The 16,875-nt window shown below is 45.2% G+C and overlaps 1 protein-coding gene across 6 annotated transcripts in view; it reads right to left on the reverse strand.

Annotated features, from left to right (window-relative positions):
- ACTN1 (actinin alpha 1) overlaps positions 1-16,875 on the reverse strand; it is an 86,106-nt gene that overhangs the window by 65,944 nt on the left and 3,287 nt on the right. The window contains exon 2 of one of the 6 annotated variants that reach the window (XM_071427132.1): positions 6,973-7,063. The exons of the other annotated variants lie outside the window; for them this stretch is intronic. The gene's annotated coding sequence lies outside the window, so the exon portion shown is untranslated. The remainder of the gene's footprint in view (positions 1-6,972; positions 7,064-16,875) is intronic. 6 annotated transcript variants of the gene reach the window in all.

Raw genomic sequence — 16,875 nt, forward strand, 5'->3', positions numbered from 1 at the left:
AGATGTAAGATGTACCTTGACTCTTCCTTACATAACTTTTTAACTTTTTTGCAATAACTTTTTTTTTTTTTGCATAGAATTTAATAATCAAGTAAAAACTAGTGTGTAAGACATATGCCAAGCACCCTCTCACATATAACCCAGTAGAAAGGCTCCTGCACACTCTGAGGTGCATCACATGTGCCAGTTCAAGGGAGGTTTCTTTTGCCTTTAATCGTTTCTCCCATGAATAAGTAACACCTAATGAAAGTGCTCTTACTCTGACAGTATTTGTATTCTGATACCCAACTGCTGCTCATATGCCTCTCCTCAGACAGCCTCTTGTTAAGATTACAGCAGTAAGGGCAGGAGACATGTGAACACACACTGCTTAACACGAATGATTAAAGCAGTTTAGCTTAGTACCAATTTCTTATTTCAGACTTTATGCCCAAAGACTGCTGGATTAGCCCCCTTCATGGAGACTAAACACAGTGTTCTCTATAATATGTGCACACCCACACATGACAAAATTAACCTACTTTATTGCAGATTCACCCTCCAGCTCCACAGCCAGTAGTACTGAACAAGGACCTCTGCAGACACCACACAGAGTCACTCATCATTTTGCCCCATCTTGCTCTGTATTTAAGAGTGGACACACCAGTACCTCATTCACACTTGTGCTTACATCACCATCAACCTTGGCATAATCCCACAGAAGGGAAATCTCAAATACAGTATTGGTCATGGTCCTCTCAGGTAAATACTGTATTTTAGGGGAAAAGGTATGGTTTCATGATGAAGAATGACTAAGCCAACCAGATTTCTTCAGTTACCATGGTTGGATAGCCACCCAAATTCTTTACTGCTGCCCAAGGATTGGCAGCAGAAATTACCACCACGTCGAGCTCTTCAACCCTGCTGCCCTTTATTGGTAAACTGCATACAAATATCTACTACATGCAAACAGCCAGGCTAGCAGGAGCACTGGCAGACCTAGGGGATTAGACTGGTCTTGCTTTGATGCCTGTTCGTAAACGCTCATATTCTTACATGTTTGTGTAAGAAAATGCCAAATCACTTAGTCACAGATAACACGTCAGAGTACAGCTCATCTCTCACAAAGAGTGCCTTCCATACTCACCATTCCTAATTTTGCTGTTGCCTGACAATTTTCCTTTGCAACAGTTGCTAAGCAAAACATTTGCAGTTCAGCTTAGTATCACAACTGACACTTGATGGCTGTCCTAATGGTTACACATAAAAAAATGCATGGCTGTTCAGTCTGGTTCTAAACCACTGACAAGAAATAGATAACTTAAATGGAGGACATGCAGTTCATGTGCAGTCTTGATCACTGCCATTATGTTTGCTGTCTGTTTTCTCAAATAAAGAATCTTCTGAGCAAGGCAAGGTATACGCAGATAACAAACAGCAGTGTAAGTTACTATGTGGAAGTCAAATTACCTTGGTACAAACAGTCAAGGAACATTTCCTGTCACTTGTTTCAGAAGACCTAAATATTGTATTTCAGAAATGTCCATACAAGATCTGTCAATATCTACTGAAAATAGGTACCTTGCTAGCACCCTAAGACATCTACCACAAGTCTTCTAATTAGAGGAATTTGACAGTATTGCTGGAAATAGCTTTCTCTTTCAACAGCGCAGTTAAGTGTAAGACCAAAATAAAAAAGATAATTCAAGATAGACTCAATGTGCTATATTTTTAATATCCATGGCTAAGAAACTGTACCATACATTAGCAGCCACAGCCAACACTCAACAGAATAGAAAGCAGGAATTCACCTCCTTTCCTCCTGAAGTACAAAGGAGTAAAGAGTCACTGAGGCTGAGAAAAAAAAAGTGAAAAAAAAGAGAAAAAAAAAGAGAAAAAAAAAAGTAGTGTCCTCCTGACACTACTAGCAGACATATGGATAGTTTTATTTCAAGCCTGTGCTTAGATCAGAAAACCTCTCCTAATTTTCTTCAGCCCAAGAGTTTCCCAAGCAGGTAGACTCCAATAACACACCGGACAGTCAAGAGAAATCCTTTTTCCATTAGCATTGGATTCATCACAGGGAACTGGGGAAAAGGTACACCTCTTCATCGTTCCTCTCCATGTTTACTTTGTGTAAATTTTATCCATGGATGATGATGTGACTTTTCAGATAAGACAGAAAGAGGGGGGATGGAAAAAGACCTTTAGAAGAAGCGAGGGAAAAAACAGACTTCTGCAATCTGTCTTCAGAAACGGCTGCAATGCAGGTTGCTGCCAAGTGTTGAAGCTCTAAGGAGGACAAATGACCTGCTACCACACCGGAGAACAGAAAAGCCACGTGCTGTGTATGGGCAGAGATAAGTTTGTTAGGAGGGAGAAAGAGACAGAGAGAACTGCCTTGTGCAGAAGGACTAATAGAAAGGTAAATCACAACCTGCCTTGGGCCCCATGGAAGTTTGCTACAGTAATGCCCATGCCGATAGCAAGAATAAAGTATAGACTGTGCTGTGAAATTACACCTTTCCTCTTATCCAAAACCACACCTCAAAAACTAACATGAATTTTATACTTAGTTCTCCATCATCACAGCTGGTACTCAGCACTGAGCAATACCCACCCAAACCCCTAAGCCAAGGGGCACAGTCTCATTTCCTGACTGTCACTGTCGAGCCAGTGCTCTAATTTCAGACCAGGGTAAGGCAAGAACCTCCTTTGGTAGAGATCAGGTTGTTATGGTCTAAGTCAATTTCTGGCAAAATTCACCTGGCTTCAAGTTTAGACTAAAATGAATGTAGTTTGGTCCAACCCAGTCTTCATCATAAAACTGTTCATTTTCTGCTCTCTCCATAGCTCCCTTGAAGGCTGCAGGGAGAATCATGTCTCTGCAAGAGACATGATGGCAGACTGCATAGCTTCAGAGGAATACAAACATGACACACATTGTTCCAGGGTCTTTGGTTAAGTGCTAATCATCTGGATTTGGATGCCAGTCCCGATTATGAGAAATATGTAGTAAACAGAATCATGTCATGTGATATGCGGGCTTAACCCTCTTCCTGCTGGCAGCTGCACGTCAGCACAAAGCTGCAGTGGGAACAGCAAAACAGTCTCCACAAACCTACCGGCCTTCTATCCTCAGCTTGGTGCTTGCCCCTGTCTCCTCTGAAGAGCCACACTCACACAACAGAGGGTAGCAGAAGGATGTGTGCAATTTCGACCACAATCAGCCCCCTGGACATCTGATGTTTGGTGATCTCCCCTGCTCTGACCCAAGCACATGGCTGGGCAATACTGCCTGCAGCTTCACAGGGAAGAGGGTATGGGTAATTAAGATGCCACAGTGAGAAGCTGAAGCTGATCCTGTCTGTGGGCCAGGAAGAAATAATCTCACTCCCAACATGCTGAATAAGCCGTGGGTGGGCTGGAAGGGCAAGGGCAGAGCTGTCCCAAGCCTTTCCTCAGCAAGCAATCAGGCAATTGTCACACACTCCGGTGGCACTGGCCATCACCCTGGGACACCCTGGCTGCCACACAAGCATGTGGCACAGGGCAGCCCTCCAGCTGCTGCCACACCACTCATCACACAGTAATGGCCATACAGCCCAACACCAGCACCACCACAGGCTGGGGAGAGTAAGTGACCTGAACCAGCAGGCTAGAGCACAGTAAGTAAAGAATTTCAATCCTCTGCTCCCGTGGGATTCTCTGCCCTTCCATGGGATCACATATGCTATTACCAAGGCACGCAGGACCTAGCTAACCTTTGCAAGACCCTTACTTCCTCTTACACAGTCTGATGGCCACACAGCATTGTGCTTGTAAGGGAAATATTTTCTTCCTGCAGAAATCAGACAATTCAACTCAGAAAGAGTTTTCACAGATTAAATTTAACTTGATACTTAACAAGCCTAGCTACACTTATTAGTGGCCCAGGACCTCCTCACATCCTACCTCCTACATCCTATGCAGCATACTGGTACTGCCAGAGGAAGTTAGTCATTTCCACATTAGACAGCCTCCCATGCCATGAGCCAGCCAGCTCATTTCTGCACACAGGTAAGGTATTGTTAAGTGAATTAGAATTTATTTCTTCCCTTCTCAGCTGCCAAAACTGCTAAGCCACTTGCATTGCTTAGCAGGCTACTCTAGCACTTTTTTTTCCTGATTTCCTGATGCTTAAGAACCCAACCCTGATAATTTAGGGCCTGTCTCCTGCTCTCTGTGTGGCTCCTCTGTATTTAGGACTGCTGTAGGCTGAGGTCTACCCAGGAAAACTCAGAACAGAGCCCTGACATGCTCATGCTGCTGACTTTGAACTACATTTGAAGCAACAGCTAGCAGAACAATAGATGTTCATATGAACAGTGACAGGGTAGCAAAAACAGACCACATCATAGCCCGTATGCATTGGATACGGGCTAAAGAGCCAGGCACCCATCAGTGGACCACTACAGCAAAGCATCTCCCTGCTGACAGGGAATTCCCACTGCAGCAGCAACCAGCCCTGTTGTATTAACCCAAAGGGAAGCACCAGCTCCCAGGCACGAGGGGCCAGCCCATAGTACAACCCTGTGTTCCCCAAGCTCCCTACAGCACTCTGGCCCCCGTTTAAAGATGGGGGATCAGACTACTGGTACCTGTTCATGGAAGAAGTCTGATATTCTGCAAAGCAGCATGGCAAAGTCTTCAGGTTTTGAGCTTTCAGTCTTGGAGGGCTGGAATACTGCACTTGCTCAGCAGCTTTGTTGCCTCAAAGCTTCAGCAACTGAGTTCATGAGAGCTGCACTGAGCTCTGGCAATCTCTGCAGGCCTAACAGGAGCCAGTTAACAGCAGCAGCTTCTTTCCCAGCCCAGCAGCTGCTGTGCAGCAGCTCTTTGACCAGTCACCAAGCACTCGCTTCCAGAAGGCAGGAGATTGCACTGGACTTGAAAGTGAGACAGATGCCAAATCCCAGTCCAGGGCCAATGCTTGGGGAATCAGGCAATGTGATGTTCAGAACACAGATGTGTCAGTATTTATTTCCACATGAAAAACAGTCCAAACTGTTTTTTCTTAGACTCTTTCCAGCTTTTTCCCATTCTCCTGCTGCTCCTTCACTGTGGAGAGCTATCTAAGTTTAACTCTTCTTCTTCTTATTGTTTTGGTAAATTAATTTTAACACCAATTAAGATTTTTCATCTGGCTCACAGTTCATGCCCAAGTAGTAAATGTGGGAGCAATGTAGAGGCTGTGCCTTGCAAGGCAGGGAACAAACAGCTATTTCTCAGGCAGCTTTGGCTAGTTCAGCCTACGTACTCTGTCAAGCAGTAAGCACAGTCTCACTGCTTCCAACAGGACTTGTGTCAGGCAGATTTCCATTCCCTACTTCAAAACCCTTCCTCAATCTCAGATATTTGCATGGCTAGAGGTGGGCAAGTTTTAAGCTGCATTCCTACCTATGGAGAGTTGGCAGACACTTCATTCTTTTCACATGCAAACTAGAACTATCACCTGGACCAAGGTGCAAAAATTCAAGGAATTTGGGCAGGGCTTAAATAAAGTGGGAAAGCATTGCCTTGCTTTCCAACATAGCAAAAGGTATTCAGAAGCCTGGAAAAAAGCACAAACCTCTAGCTCCTTCGGCTGCCAGGAGCAGGGTGCCCTCTCCATTTGCTGCAGCTCCAAAGGGATTGGTTTCACGGCTGACATTGACCACTTTATTGGCATGTCACCATTTAAGTGGGCAGTCTCACTCTCTGCACTTACCCTTCACTTCCCCCACCCTGCTACCTCCTTCTCTTTACCTTAGGCTCAGCGGTGATCAGCTCTGATCTGGCTCAAAGCTCACTTTTCCACAGCACATTCAGGTACTGATACATCCAACTGAGAAAAAGTGACAGACAAGCACAGTCTGACTGGACTAGAGACTCTGAAACTGCATCTGGAGTTAGTCTTGTCCCAAGTAAATGGAGGAAGGGAGAACATTCAGCACTTGCATATGCCAAAGTTAAATAAATTAGGTGTGAAACAAGATTTTGGCAGGTATTTGGAATCATCAGGACCTGTAAATTTGAATATACTTTATGTCACCCTCTGGCAAATTCTCTAGAATTCACTTTACAGACAGCAATTACACAATACATTTATTCACCCTTTTTGCAAGGCTGCAGAAGTAGCAAAGTTTACCAGTCAAAAAGCAGATAAGCACTATATAAACTACATTCAGAGCTCTGGAGTGCATTATCCTGAATATACATATGTGAAATATTTTGACCACAAATATCTTCTTGGGAAAGCAAAACAAGTAGCAAATGGAGGGTAAATTAGATCCCAGTTAGCTTGATAGAAACAAGCATGTCTAGTAAATATTTTTATTCTTTTCTCTTCTACTAAGATCAGAATGGTGGTGGTTGTTCTGGGCACTGCAGCTTCATGACAAAAAAGCATCCTTAAAAACTGTGTTAAGGGTTCACATGAGAAGAGGTCAAAGGAGAAGATGACCTACCAATCCACCACAGAGGAAAGTCAGAGTGGAACAGAAACCCAAGTGAGCTCTGCAGATGCCTCACTCTTCATGATAGCATGAGGAGTGCTCATGCTCATTCCCAGAGGCACACTTACCCAAAGGACACCTCTTACTGGGTACAGCACTGATGAAGAACTTCGCTCTTTGCCTGGAGAAATGCTCCTTTGGATGGGCTGTGCACCCTGAATACAAACCTTCAATCCCCACAGCCTGACTGTGCCCAGTACAAACACTCCTCTACCTCAAGCCACCCCACTGCTGCCCCACTCAGAAGCAGAGCAATGCTTGCTCAGAGGCTGCTGGAGCCCACTCCCAGTGGGGGGCTTCTGAATAACCTCTGAAGGACAGAGGCACCACCAAAATAGTCTCTAGATGAAAGAGATAAAGGTAATTATTAAAATCTTACTAACAAAAAGTTTCAAAATCTCTCTCCAGCAGCACATAATTTTGTTAATGTATCAGACCATGAAAGCCAGCAACTCACCTAAGTAGAACAGCAATCTTCAATCCAAAGCACGTGAGATCACTGAACACAATGGCAGAATAAGATGGGAACACATTTCCCTTCCCAGCGCCTGTTAACGAAGGTGAGGGAAGAAAAGAAAGGAAGAAGAGGAGGAGGTAGAATTTGGGATAGGGATATACAGGTAGAAAAAGATATCAAGGAGTACTATAAGATTGCTTTAAACTCAAAGCAAAATTTAACAAAATATAGTATGCGGTGATTTTATTTTCTGGTTACACCCACATCAGAAACACACTACCAAATACTGCTCTACTGCGCTAGAAGAGTTGAAAGAGCGTTAAGAAAGGGATATGTAATTGCAAATTTGTAGCGATGTAGTGAAAGCAAATATCTGAAGCTACACATCACAGAAACACAGAAGAACCCCTTTGAAGTGGCCATCACTAGGCTTGGTCCTGAAGAGACACTTGGGAGCACTCAATCAGGGTGTGCTGACAGTGGCTGCACCAACACCTGAAACCAAGTCAAACACATGGTGGTAGCACAGAAGAACATGGAACTGAAAATCGTATCTTTGAATCAAGTGCATTACACCCAAGCATCACATACAGGATGTACTGAAATCAGCACAAGTGGTCTTAAAGTAATACCTAAAACCAACAAAAACTAAGGTAAATTTAAAATCAGTTACCATCTTTTCAGTGCTTGTTGCCTTGCATCATCTGGGAACCATGCTCACAGATCAGAGTTCTGTGGTGCAGGCAGGTGTACAAACACAGCAGAAACATGGTCCCTTTCCCCAGTTATCCTGCAGGCTACAAGCCCCATAAGAGAGTGCAAGAAGATGCAGGGAGCTGCACAGGCAGAGTGCAAGGCAACAGGCAGACTCTGCTCAGGCCAGCAGGCAGAGATCTTGGCACACCTCTGGCCACTGGCACTCCAGGACTTCCTCCCCACCTTACTGACCACTCTGCCCTGAATGGCAATAAATACATTTTCAACCTTCCACACAGCTCTGAACAAGTTAAGTGTAGGACAGCAGTGGTGGAGGCTGACAACATGCACAGGGCCCAAAGGGGTAAGAACATCTCTTCCATCCTAGGCTGAATCCAGAGCACATGGAAGAAATGCATTCTCCTTAGAAGTTCTTTTTCTCCATTTGACATGCCAGGGGCCATGGTGCAGACCTGCCTCTACTGCCCAGCACCACACAGGAATAAAGCCTGGAGACTACACAATAATTTCTGAAGAGCAAAATGAAAACACTGCAATGGGAGTGGGTTTTGGGTGGATGCATTTTGTGTTATTTTGGGGTGTTTTTTTGAGGGTGGCAGTAGTAATCGTGTTTGCTTGGTTTGGGTTTTGCTAGTTGTGGTGGTTTTTTTAAAAACCTCCTCCTTAGGCCAGAAAGATTTTTAATTTTTCTGACTCCATCACAGGCCAAATATTGCCAACAAATACCTTCCACAGCTGCTGAGTACAGCATGCCTGCCAGCTGGACAATGAGGAATTTTACCACTGCACAGCCTTTCCTTGCTGTACTGGCATGTAGTCACCCACCCTCACTCCTCCTCATCCAGCAGGGCCCTCCATTTCAAAAGCTGCCCACACTTGATCCTCACCATGGCCCTCCTCCTCCTCAAGAAGGAAGAGCTCAAGTTACAACAGCTTCATCTCGGGAGGTAAACATGAGGAAAGGTAACAAAGGCATGCTGACACTGCCCTCCTGCCAGGGTATAGAGGGAGGGCAGGTGAAGCCCTCAGGAAAGCTGTCTCATTGCTCCCAAGAGAAGTGGCTGAAGAAAGCTGCAAGCGATGTGTTTGCCTGGAAACCCTGCAGGAATGAATTTGCAGGCCAGAAGCTGAAGTCCCTTGGCCTTGCCCATGAATTAAGTGCTTTGGCAGGTGGAGGGAGAGCACAGGCACCACATATTGGGACAAGAGGGTCCCTGACAGCAAGAAGACATTGAGCCTGCTGTGACAGTGATGTTCTACCCTGTATAAACCAAATGTTAAGTACCAGCACATCACATCTTCATTGTCACCTGCTGCCGTGGGAGTTCCACCCAAGGCCACCATCTTCTGCAACAGCCTGCAAAATGAAGGCTCCTTTTTGACAGCACCACCCTAAGCTAGGCACACCAGCTCACACCCATGGGGCTCTGAGGTATCCCCCCACCGTGGAAAGGCCACATGGTGCCCGCTGGGGCTTGGCACAAGAGGCAGTGGCAGCTGTGCCAGGCTTGCCCTGTGCCCCCTGCATCCCTCTGAGACATCAGCAGCAACTACCTCTCACAGGACTGCAGGCAGAATTTGTTCCAAGCTCTGCAATCAGAGGATATTCTGCTTCAAGTGCTTTAATTACTGTAAGCAGTTCACTAATTACAGTAGTAATGATTGGATTATGGCCAGTTAACAGCTTTAAAGAAATAAGCCATTATAGGAGGGGGAGAGAAATACTCCTTTGGGTTTAGGATAGAAAAAGATTTCAGCAGTCCACCCTGTAGGAGGCTGTTAGTAGCTGGCTAGGTCAGACTATTTGCAACAAGCTGCAACAGCAAGGAGCTGTGTCATGTGTCACTAAATGATATGCTGGCACATGAAAATTATCAGTGTTGGAGGAGGTGTGTTTGCAGGAACAGAAGGTCTTCTGTTAGTGTGCTGACCCCATGTGCTCCAACACCTCTCTATGACTGGACCCAAAAGACACGATGCAGGCAGGTGTGTGCATGCTACATTATTGACATGGTGTCATGCCTGAAATGCTTTATTTCATCATGCAAGTCATGAATACAGGCCTTTTAGAATGTCTTAAGAGAGACCTACTAGCTTGAACCAAACAGCTAAAGGCAACCACTCACACTGCCAAAGCCAAAGGCACTCACCAAAAAGAACAGCAATTTCCTTTTACTAGCAATTGCTGCCAGCATTGGGAGGACCAGAAATCCATACAAGTAATGGGCAGGGAGGCTCCCTCCACACCTGACACATACACCTCCTCACTCTTTCCCTGACTACAGAGCAGTCTGCAGAAAAGCAACTGGACTAATGGATCCCTGCAAGAAGTCCTATCCCAAAGGAGACACTGCAACAAGGGGGATTACCAGCTCTGGAAGATAAAGTTTTTTGTGGCCATCCCTTTTCTGAGAAAGACAAGACTCCCAGATATGAGGCAGGCAAGATTACCAGACATACAGCCTCCCCACCTTGAAAGGCACCTTCCACAAAACAGGAAAGCAAGATCCTACTTTACAGAAGAAATCCCCAGTGTGTTGAAACTACAATAAAGGCAACAATACTCATTCACAGATGACTATCCTGATGGTACAGCCAGCCAGCAGTATGCCATGGCCCTGTGGGTCAGGTAGCTCTGCCTAACCAAGAAAAGCCAATCCCTTGCACCACCAGCAGCCACTTTTACATCTCTAGTCGCCCTAGGAAAAGCAGGTCTCTACACCTCTTGCTGGCCCTCACCCACAACAGCCAGCCCTCCATGGTAACACACCACCATTGTACCCCCTGCAAAAGCTCTTCAGTTATTCCCCTTGCCTCCTCTCAGCAGTATCTTGTTCTGCTTGGTTTCCTTACTCTCTTTTCCCTTCAGAAGTCTTCAGCTGAGGACTGGCGGAAACTGAGCTTGGTATCGCTGGCTGGAGGGCGAGGATTTCTGGCAAGAGAAAACCAGTAGATCTGGGCATCTTGCCCAGAGTGAGTTCACACTTGGCTCACCACAGCTGGAAATAGTCTCTTCTCTGGCCAGAGCTCCCCAACGGCCCAACAAAACCCTTGGGAAACAGCAAGTTTCCACATGCTGACCATTTTGAAAGAGCCTGAAACACGGGTGCTCATGACTGTACTATGGGGCTGCACCCAGCCAGCCTTCCATGCACAGCACAGCCACCTGCAAGCGCCACTCCCAAGGGGGCCTGATGAGCAAGCCCTGATGAAGCACAGGCTCTCTGGCTTTGTGTGCAGAACCAGGTGGGGCCAAGACCAGCGCTTCCTCTGGAGATGCTCCTATTGTACAGCAATATTGCAAGCAGGGCTAGAGGGAAGGGAGAGGCCAGCCTGGCACAGATACGCTCTAAACAGCTTCAAACAGCCTCCTTTTTTGGCACTGCTTAGCAGTTAAGAAATTAGCTTGCTTTTTTTTTCAATCATGGAGTCACTTTTTACAGTTTTCTTGGGGATAATACATTTAAGTAGCAGAACTAACTTGCCATGTACTGAAGGGTAGATTTAAATAAAGTGAGTGAGGGGATTACAGGTAAGCAAGCACTTGGCTAAGATAAGATTAACAGCAAGATAAACTTTGCTGCTGTAGAGCCAAGGAATCCAGCCAGGAAACAGGGCTCTAGGATGTACACATCATTTTCCATGATGAAGAAAAGAGCACTCAGCTGGGATGCAGAGACCATACATGGTTCTCTCACTCTCTCACATCTCTCAGAGGCCTTTATGGGCAAGCTCCTGCAGGGAAGATGTAACAGCACAACTTCCATTTACAGCAGCAGTGAAGTTCAAATGCTTAGCATCATATGAGTGAGGAGTAGCAAGTGCCCTGGCTGCCTGATCCAAAGGACATGGAAAGCAGAAGTCCTGCCTCTACTGCAAATTGGCCTTGGTTCAGCACCTCTATAGAACATGAGGGTCATCCTCAGCATTATAAAAGGAAACATCAGTATTCTGTGTGAAATTTCTCCAGCCATCCAGCACTGTGTTGATGGAAGGAGCAGAGCAAACCAGTTGCCCATTCACACTATGCTGTGTGACACACACAAGATTTCACAGGGGTCCCTCTGAAAAATGAGGGCCATGCATAGGACACATGAGCAGAGCCCACCTGTGCTGTCCAGAAGGGCAGGCCCCACACTGCAGCAGTGCACAGCCAGTGCCAGGTCGGGCAGACTGACAAAGCAGCAATCAGCTGGCCCTTCGAGTCATTCCTTCCTTCCCACTGACCACATAAGTTATCTAGGAGGATGTGGAAAAAGTTGCTGCTTAAGAAGCCGGCCCTGCAGCCTCACCTGCCTATGAACTATCCACACTGGTGCTTCCAGTAGCCCTGAATTGCTGGTATTCAGAGACCTACTTGAAACCACTGCAATCTGACTGACAGGTGATACAGAGACACACATTAGTGGTGTTCACTGTAGTGAACGGTCTTTCCACTTGCCAACACTTCCCTTCTTGGCTCTAATACCATAGAAAAATGACAGGTTTGCTGTCATTTCTCACAGCACAGGGTTGAACACATTGCCAGTCTACACAGATAGAATGACAAGTCAAAGACTTATCTGGATGAAAGACCAAAATCCCCTCTGTTTATGGGCGCATTCCCCAGCCCTGCCAATGGGGATCTGTTTCAGATCACTGAGGGTTAAGAATGTCTCTGCAGAGTCTCATCCATGTTGTAGTGCTTCAAAGCAGCCATGGATTTGGAAGCAGCATAAGAGAGGACAATTGCAGGTAAAAGCATGAAGAGAGCAAGCGTAGGAGAGTTGGCTTTCAAAGGCCTGACCCAGCCCTTACCAGTAAAATACACTCATTGCCAGCTGAACGGCAAAGACACAACGACAGTAACCCAGCATGGGGAAAAAATGGTTCTGCTTTACCGCCTAATAGGGAGCCAAGAGGTTAAACTGGCACCAGGCCACACCACATCCTATGACCAAGTTCTGCTCTCATACAGTAGGCGAATGAGAGCAGGGAAGGCAATGGCAGGAAGGGAATTGGAAGTAATTAAATTAAACATATTCTTAATTAATTTTTAAATTAATCATATTAATGCTAGTGCCTTTGTTCACTTAAGCATTTTTTTGATTGGCCCAAAAAGTCCCCAGTTCTGTCTCAGGGATCTGAGTGACTTTTGGGAACCCGTATGTCAGTCTCATGCACCAAGGTCAAAAAGAGTGGTGGGTGGTTCCACAGACTTCAATAGAAGGCTTTTCTGGCATGACTAACACCAGACAGACAGTACTGCTGCTGACAAGTCCATCCCACCACTCTTCACCAACTCATCCCCACAGATTCAATCTCTGACTAACAATGCTTCAGCCCCAAAACGCCAGAGTTAGAGCAAATCCTATGTCTCTATGAAGAAAAGGTGACTGCCTTTCTTGCTGATGTTATGTTTTTCCCACCCTGGCAGTTGCCAAGCATACTATACCTGCTTTTTCCCCCTTCAGGCACAGTTCACATATTGCTTTGATGGGATAACAGTGTTTTATATTGCTATAGAAGACTTATATAAGTCATGCTAAGCATATTCCTTATGATAACCATCATGCTTCCAACAGTCACACATGGCAAGAAATCAGTTTTATATTCTCATACAGAAGAAGAGCAAACTCTTGCACAGTCTTCCATCCTCCTCAAACACCATTTCTCAGACTGTATAAAATACCTCTAAAAATCACAGCAATCCCAGCAAGCCCCTGGGGCTGACACAACACATTCAAGTGAGACCAGTCCATTGTATGTAGTATTTTTGCAGCTTCCCAATGTTTCCCCAGACAGTTCTCCAGTCTCTTTTCTACACTGACTGCTTTCTGCACCTCATTGTCAGAAAGAGCACAGCCATTCTCCAATAGCATTAGCGCACCCCAGAGAACAGCCTAAGTGTCAGGCACAACAGTGATAATCCACAGCCAGATGGAAAATACTCTCAGTCCTTCAGTTTTCACCATCTCTGTCACTGCTGTTTGTGCCAACCTTAAGAACTCCGTTTTTAGTCGATTTCAGTGAGTAGCCACAGAAAAGCACACAGGCTCACAAACTGGCTGGGGAGGCAAATGAACCCTGCTCCTCCTCTGTCACCTGACAGTGCATGAGAGCTGCACTTCTCACAGAGCACACACGAAAAGAGTAAAGTGCCTGCAACAGGAGCAACTAGGACCTCAGGGCTAGGAAGAACAGTCACTGACTTGCTACTGTAACATACAGTTTCTAAAAGCGTGACTTCAGTGTTCATGACCACTTTTACCCAGCAGGTTTACTGCCCCACGTTCTCAGTTACCACCCAGTTATACCTGAATTATACAGACAACACCATCTCATACAAAAGCATGTGCTTCCGAGGGGACAAGTGGGGACAAGTTCTTGCCCAACACACAATAAAACTGGTTTCCAAACAGCTTCTTCTTAAGGATACCCTAAATAGTATGCCACATGCCCCAAGCTACAAGCACTGCAAGCGGTCAGGGCAGAAAACAATGTTATCTTATCCTCTCTAGCCTTTGCACTCAATGCATTGAAACAATGTCACTACTAAATCACGTGTACAAGAATTTAAACTGGTTGCCTGAAGCAGTCAGCAAGAAATTCCCCAGACAGACACACTTTACATCACTGGGCTGGTAGCTGGATGCCTTTGAGGTGTTTCACCCTTCCCTAGAGGGCTGGAAGGGTAAGTTCAGTACAGATTGATGAGTACCATGTTCTCATAAACTGATCCTTGGGATCTGTTATAGAGTCCCCCTGAAAGAATCTGCAGTCACCATCTTAACCCATGCCTGCTTTCTCCTTAGACTGCCCCCTTACTCAGAATTCTGAACAGGAGGGTAAGTCACAGCAAAACACACACGCCTCATTCATCATCCACCATGAGGTTACAATGAATAATAATGTTCTTGTTAAAAAAACCAAACACGCACATCCTGACAAAACCTGATCATAGAAAGTATGAGGCAGCTCCCACACTCAAGGACAAATAACTGATCTACAAAGCCAGATATTTCCAGAGTTCCCTGCAGCAACTTCTGAGTTTAATGTTTTGAAAAGAAAGTATCTGGCAACAAGATACCTATGTTAAACAACAAAAGCTTGATCTGAAAGATAGGAGATATCTGGTGACCTATATTGCCTGCCTGCAAAAAAGCAGCTGAGCAAGCATCCTTACAAATTTCACCATTCTGCTTCAGCATCAATAATGGTCAGTGTGAAATAAAGCATGTGGGATACTTGGGTGCAGCAGGGCCACCTTCCCCACTGCACACCCACACTGCAAAGACCATGCAAGGACCATCCCTTGCCGTGGCCACACAGGGTCATAGCAGCAGCAAAGCAACCCAGTGTAGTGCATTCATCAACAATGTACATTTATTTATCTCATGGCTGAATCTATGATGGCACTGAAAGAAATGTCAGCAATCTTCAGTTTAGGAGTGGTATCACACCTTTTTGTGGGTCCACAGCAGCTACCAAAACCGTAGCTTTCTGGAAGTTTAGATACCTTTCTCAGAATATACCCTCTCTGAACAAGGGGACACTCAACCCAAATGAAACGGAAACTATGATTGTGGTTTTTTACATTTTGTCAGAGATAACAGTCACACTCATACCACCTGACTAGAGCATGCTTACCAGGAGGCTTGGAGGTGGGGTGTTTCTATGATGGCCCTATTTAATGAGTACTTTCTATCATTAGCAACTTTCTATCATTAGCAACCCCATCTCAGAAAGGTGATTAGAACAGCAAAATTCAAATAATAAATGCAGTAAGGCCTGCAGGATGCAGACACAGTAGGGCCATGAGACTCATGCGGGTTTTTTTTACCCTTGTATTTATGTGTATCTTTACATGCAGTGCACGACACAGAACAGTGAGAGAGGTTTAAGAAGACTTGGGTTTCTAACAGGCAATTTCTGTAAGTCCATGAACAACTGTACTTAGTAAGCACTACTCTGGCACAGAAAAGGTGCCACCAAAGTCTGTGCTATCACTGCTTCTGCAGCACCATAAATCTGACCAGTCCAGTTCTCTAAGCCAGAGATATCATTTATTGCCACATTGTCAGAGATGCCAACATGGCAAGGCAGAGCAAGAGTGGGTAAAGCACATGGCACATTAATTTCACCAATTTAATTTTTTCATAATTTTTTATTTTTTTAAATAAAGATAAGCATTATTATAACTCCTGAGCATGAAAGTTGCATATGGCTATCTTCTACACACTGCAAATGAACACTGCTTCCTACTCCTAAGAAAGCAGTTGTCAGGTCAAAAAGCAATTTGGTATTTAAAGTTTCCCTGCCAGCTCTACAGTTGAGACAAGTTGCTTCAGGCAAGATTTTAAAATAAACCTGAAGGAGCTGCACCTTGAGCAACAAGCTCATTAAAAGAGAATGGCCCACATAAGAGCCTGCTGTATGGAGGACCTGAAGGCTGGACCCCTACCAACACCCCCAAACAAAGCCAGCTGCACCTCAGTGTTATTCCTGACACTAAGGAGCTGGAGATTGTCCTTCTCATCATCACCCTTCACCTCATCTGTGAAGATGAGCCAGGCAGGCTGAACACCACCTGGCTAACCTAGTCCCTCACACCAAACCCACCAGGAAAAGTCTGAATGCTGCAGCTGATAACTTGTCATCAAGAGGTAGTAATGTCCTTGTGGGCACAAATGACAATCTCTTGGCCACTAACACCCACAGATGTACTTCTTACTAAGCAACCTTGTTAATCTTGACAGCCAGGTGAGTCCACTGCAATGGCTTTCAGCAAGTTTTGCTTTGCAAGTCTGGGAAACTGCAGGATCAATCTTGTTATTCCTTAGCTGCCGCTACTTTGAGGCTTGACTCCAGACAGGAAAGAAGAGAAGGCAGAGGAAAAAAAAAGCTGTTACAAGAAACTGCTGAGATGAGTTCAACAGTTCAAACTACTGAGATGTAGTTCAAAGGAGAAAGCATTTTAATCCCCAGAACAGACCCCTGCTCCTGCACAAAAGATTGTCCAGAGGCTTGTATCAGGTGAAAAGTAGCTGAATTTGTTCTGCACAATTTTATTTTTTTTCTGCTTAAGAATAGCAATGCTGTGATGAGCTCTTTAAAACCTCTTAGAGAGTCACTTCTGATAGACATGAAAAATTGGCTTCATATGGAAAGCTGCTTTCCTCCCAGAACTGTCCCTTTATCCCTACA

The sequence above is a fragment of the Agelaius tricolor genome, unplaced genomic scaffold (assembly GCF_023055355.1).
Source record: "Agelaius tricolor isolate 1412-34295 unplaced genomic scaffold, bAgeTri1.0.p SCAF_5, whole genome shotgun sequence".
NCBI lineage: Eukaryota > Metazoa > Chordata > Aves > Passeriformes > Icteridae > Agelaius > Agelaius tricolor.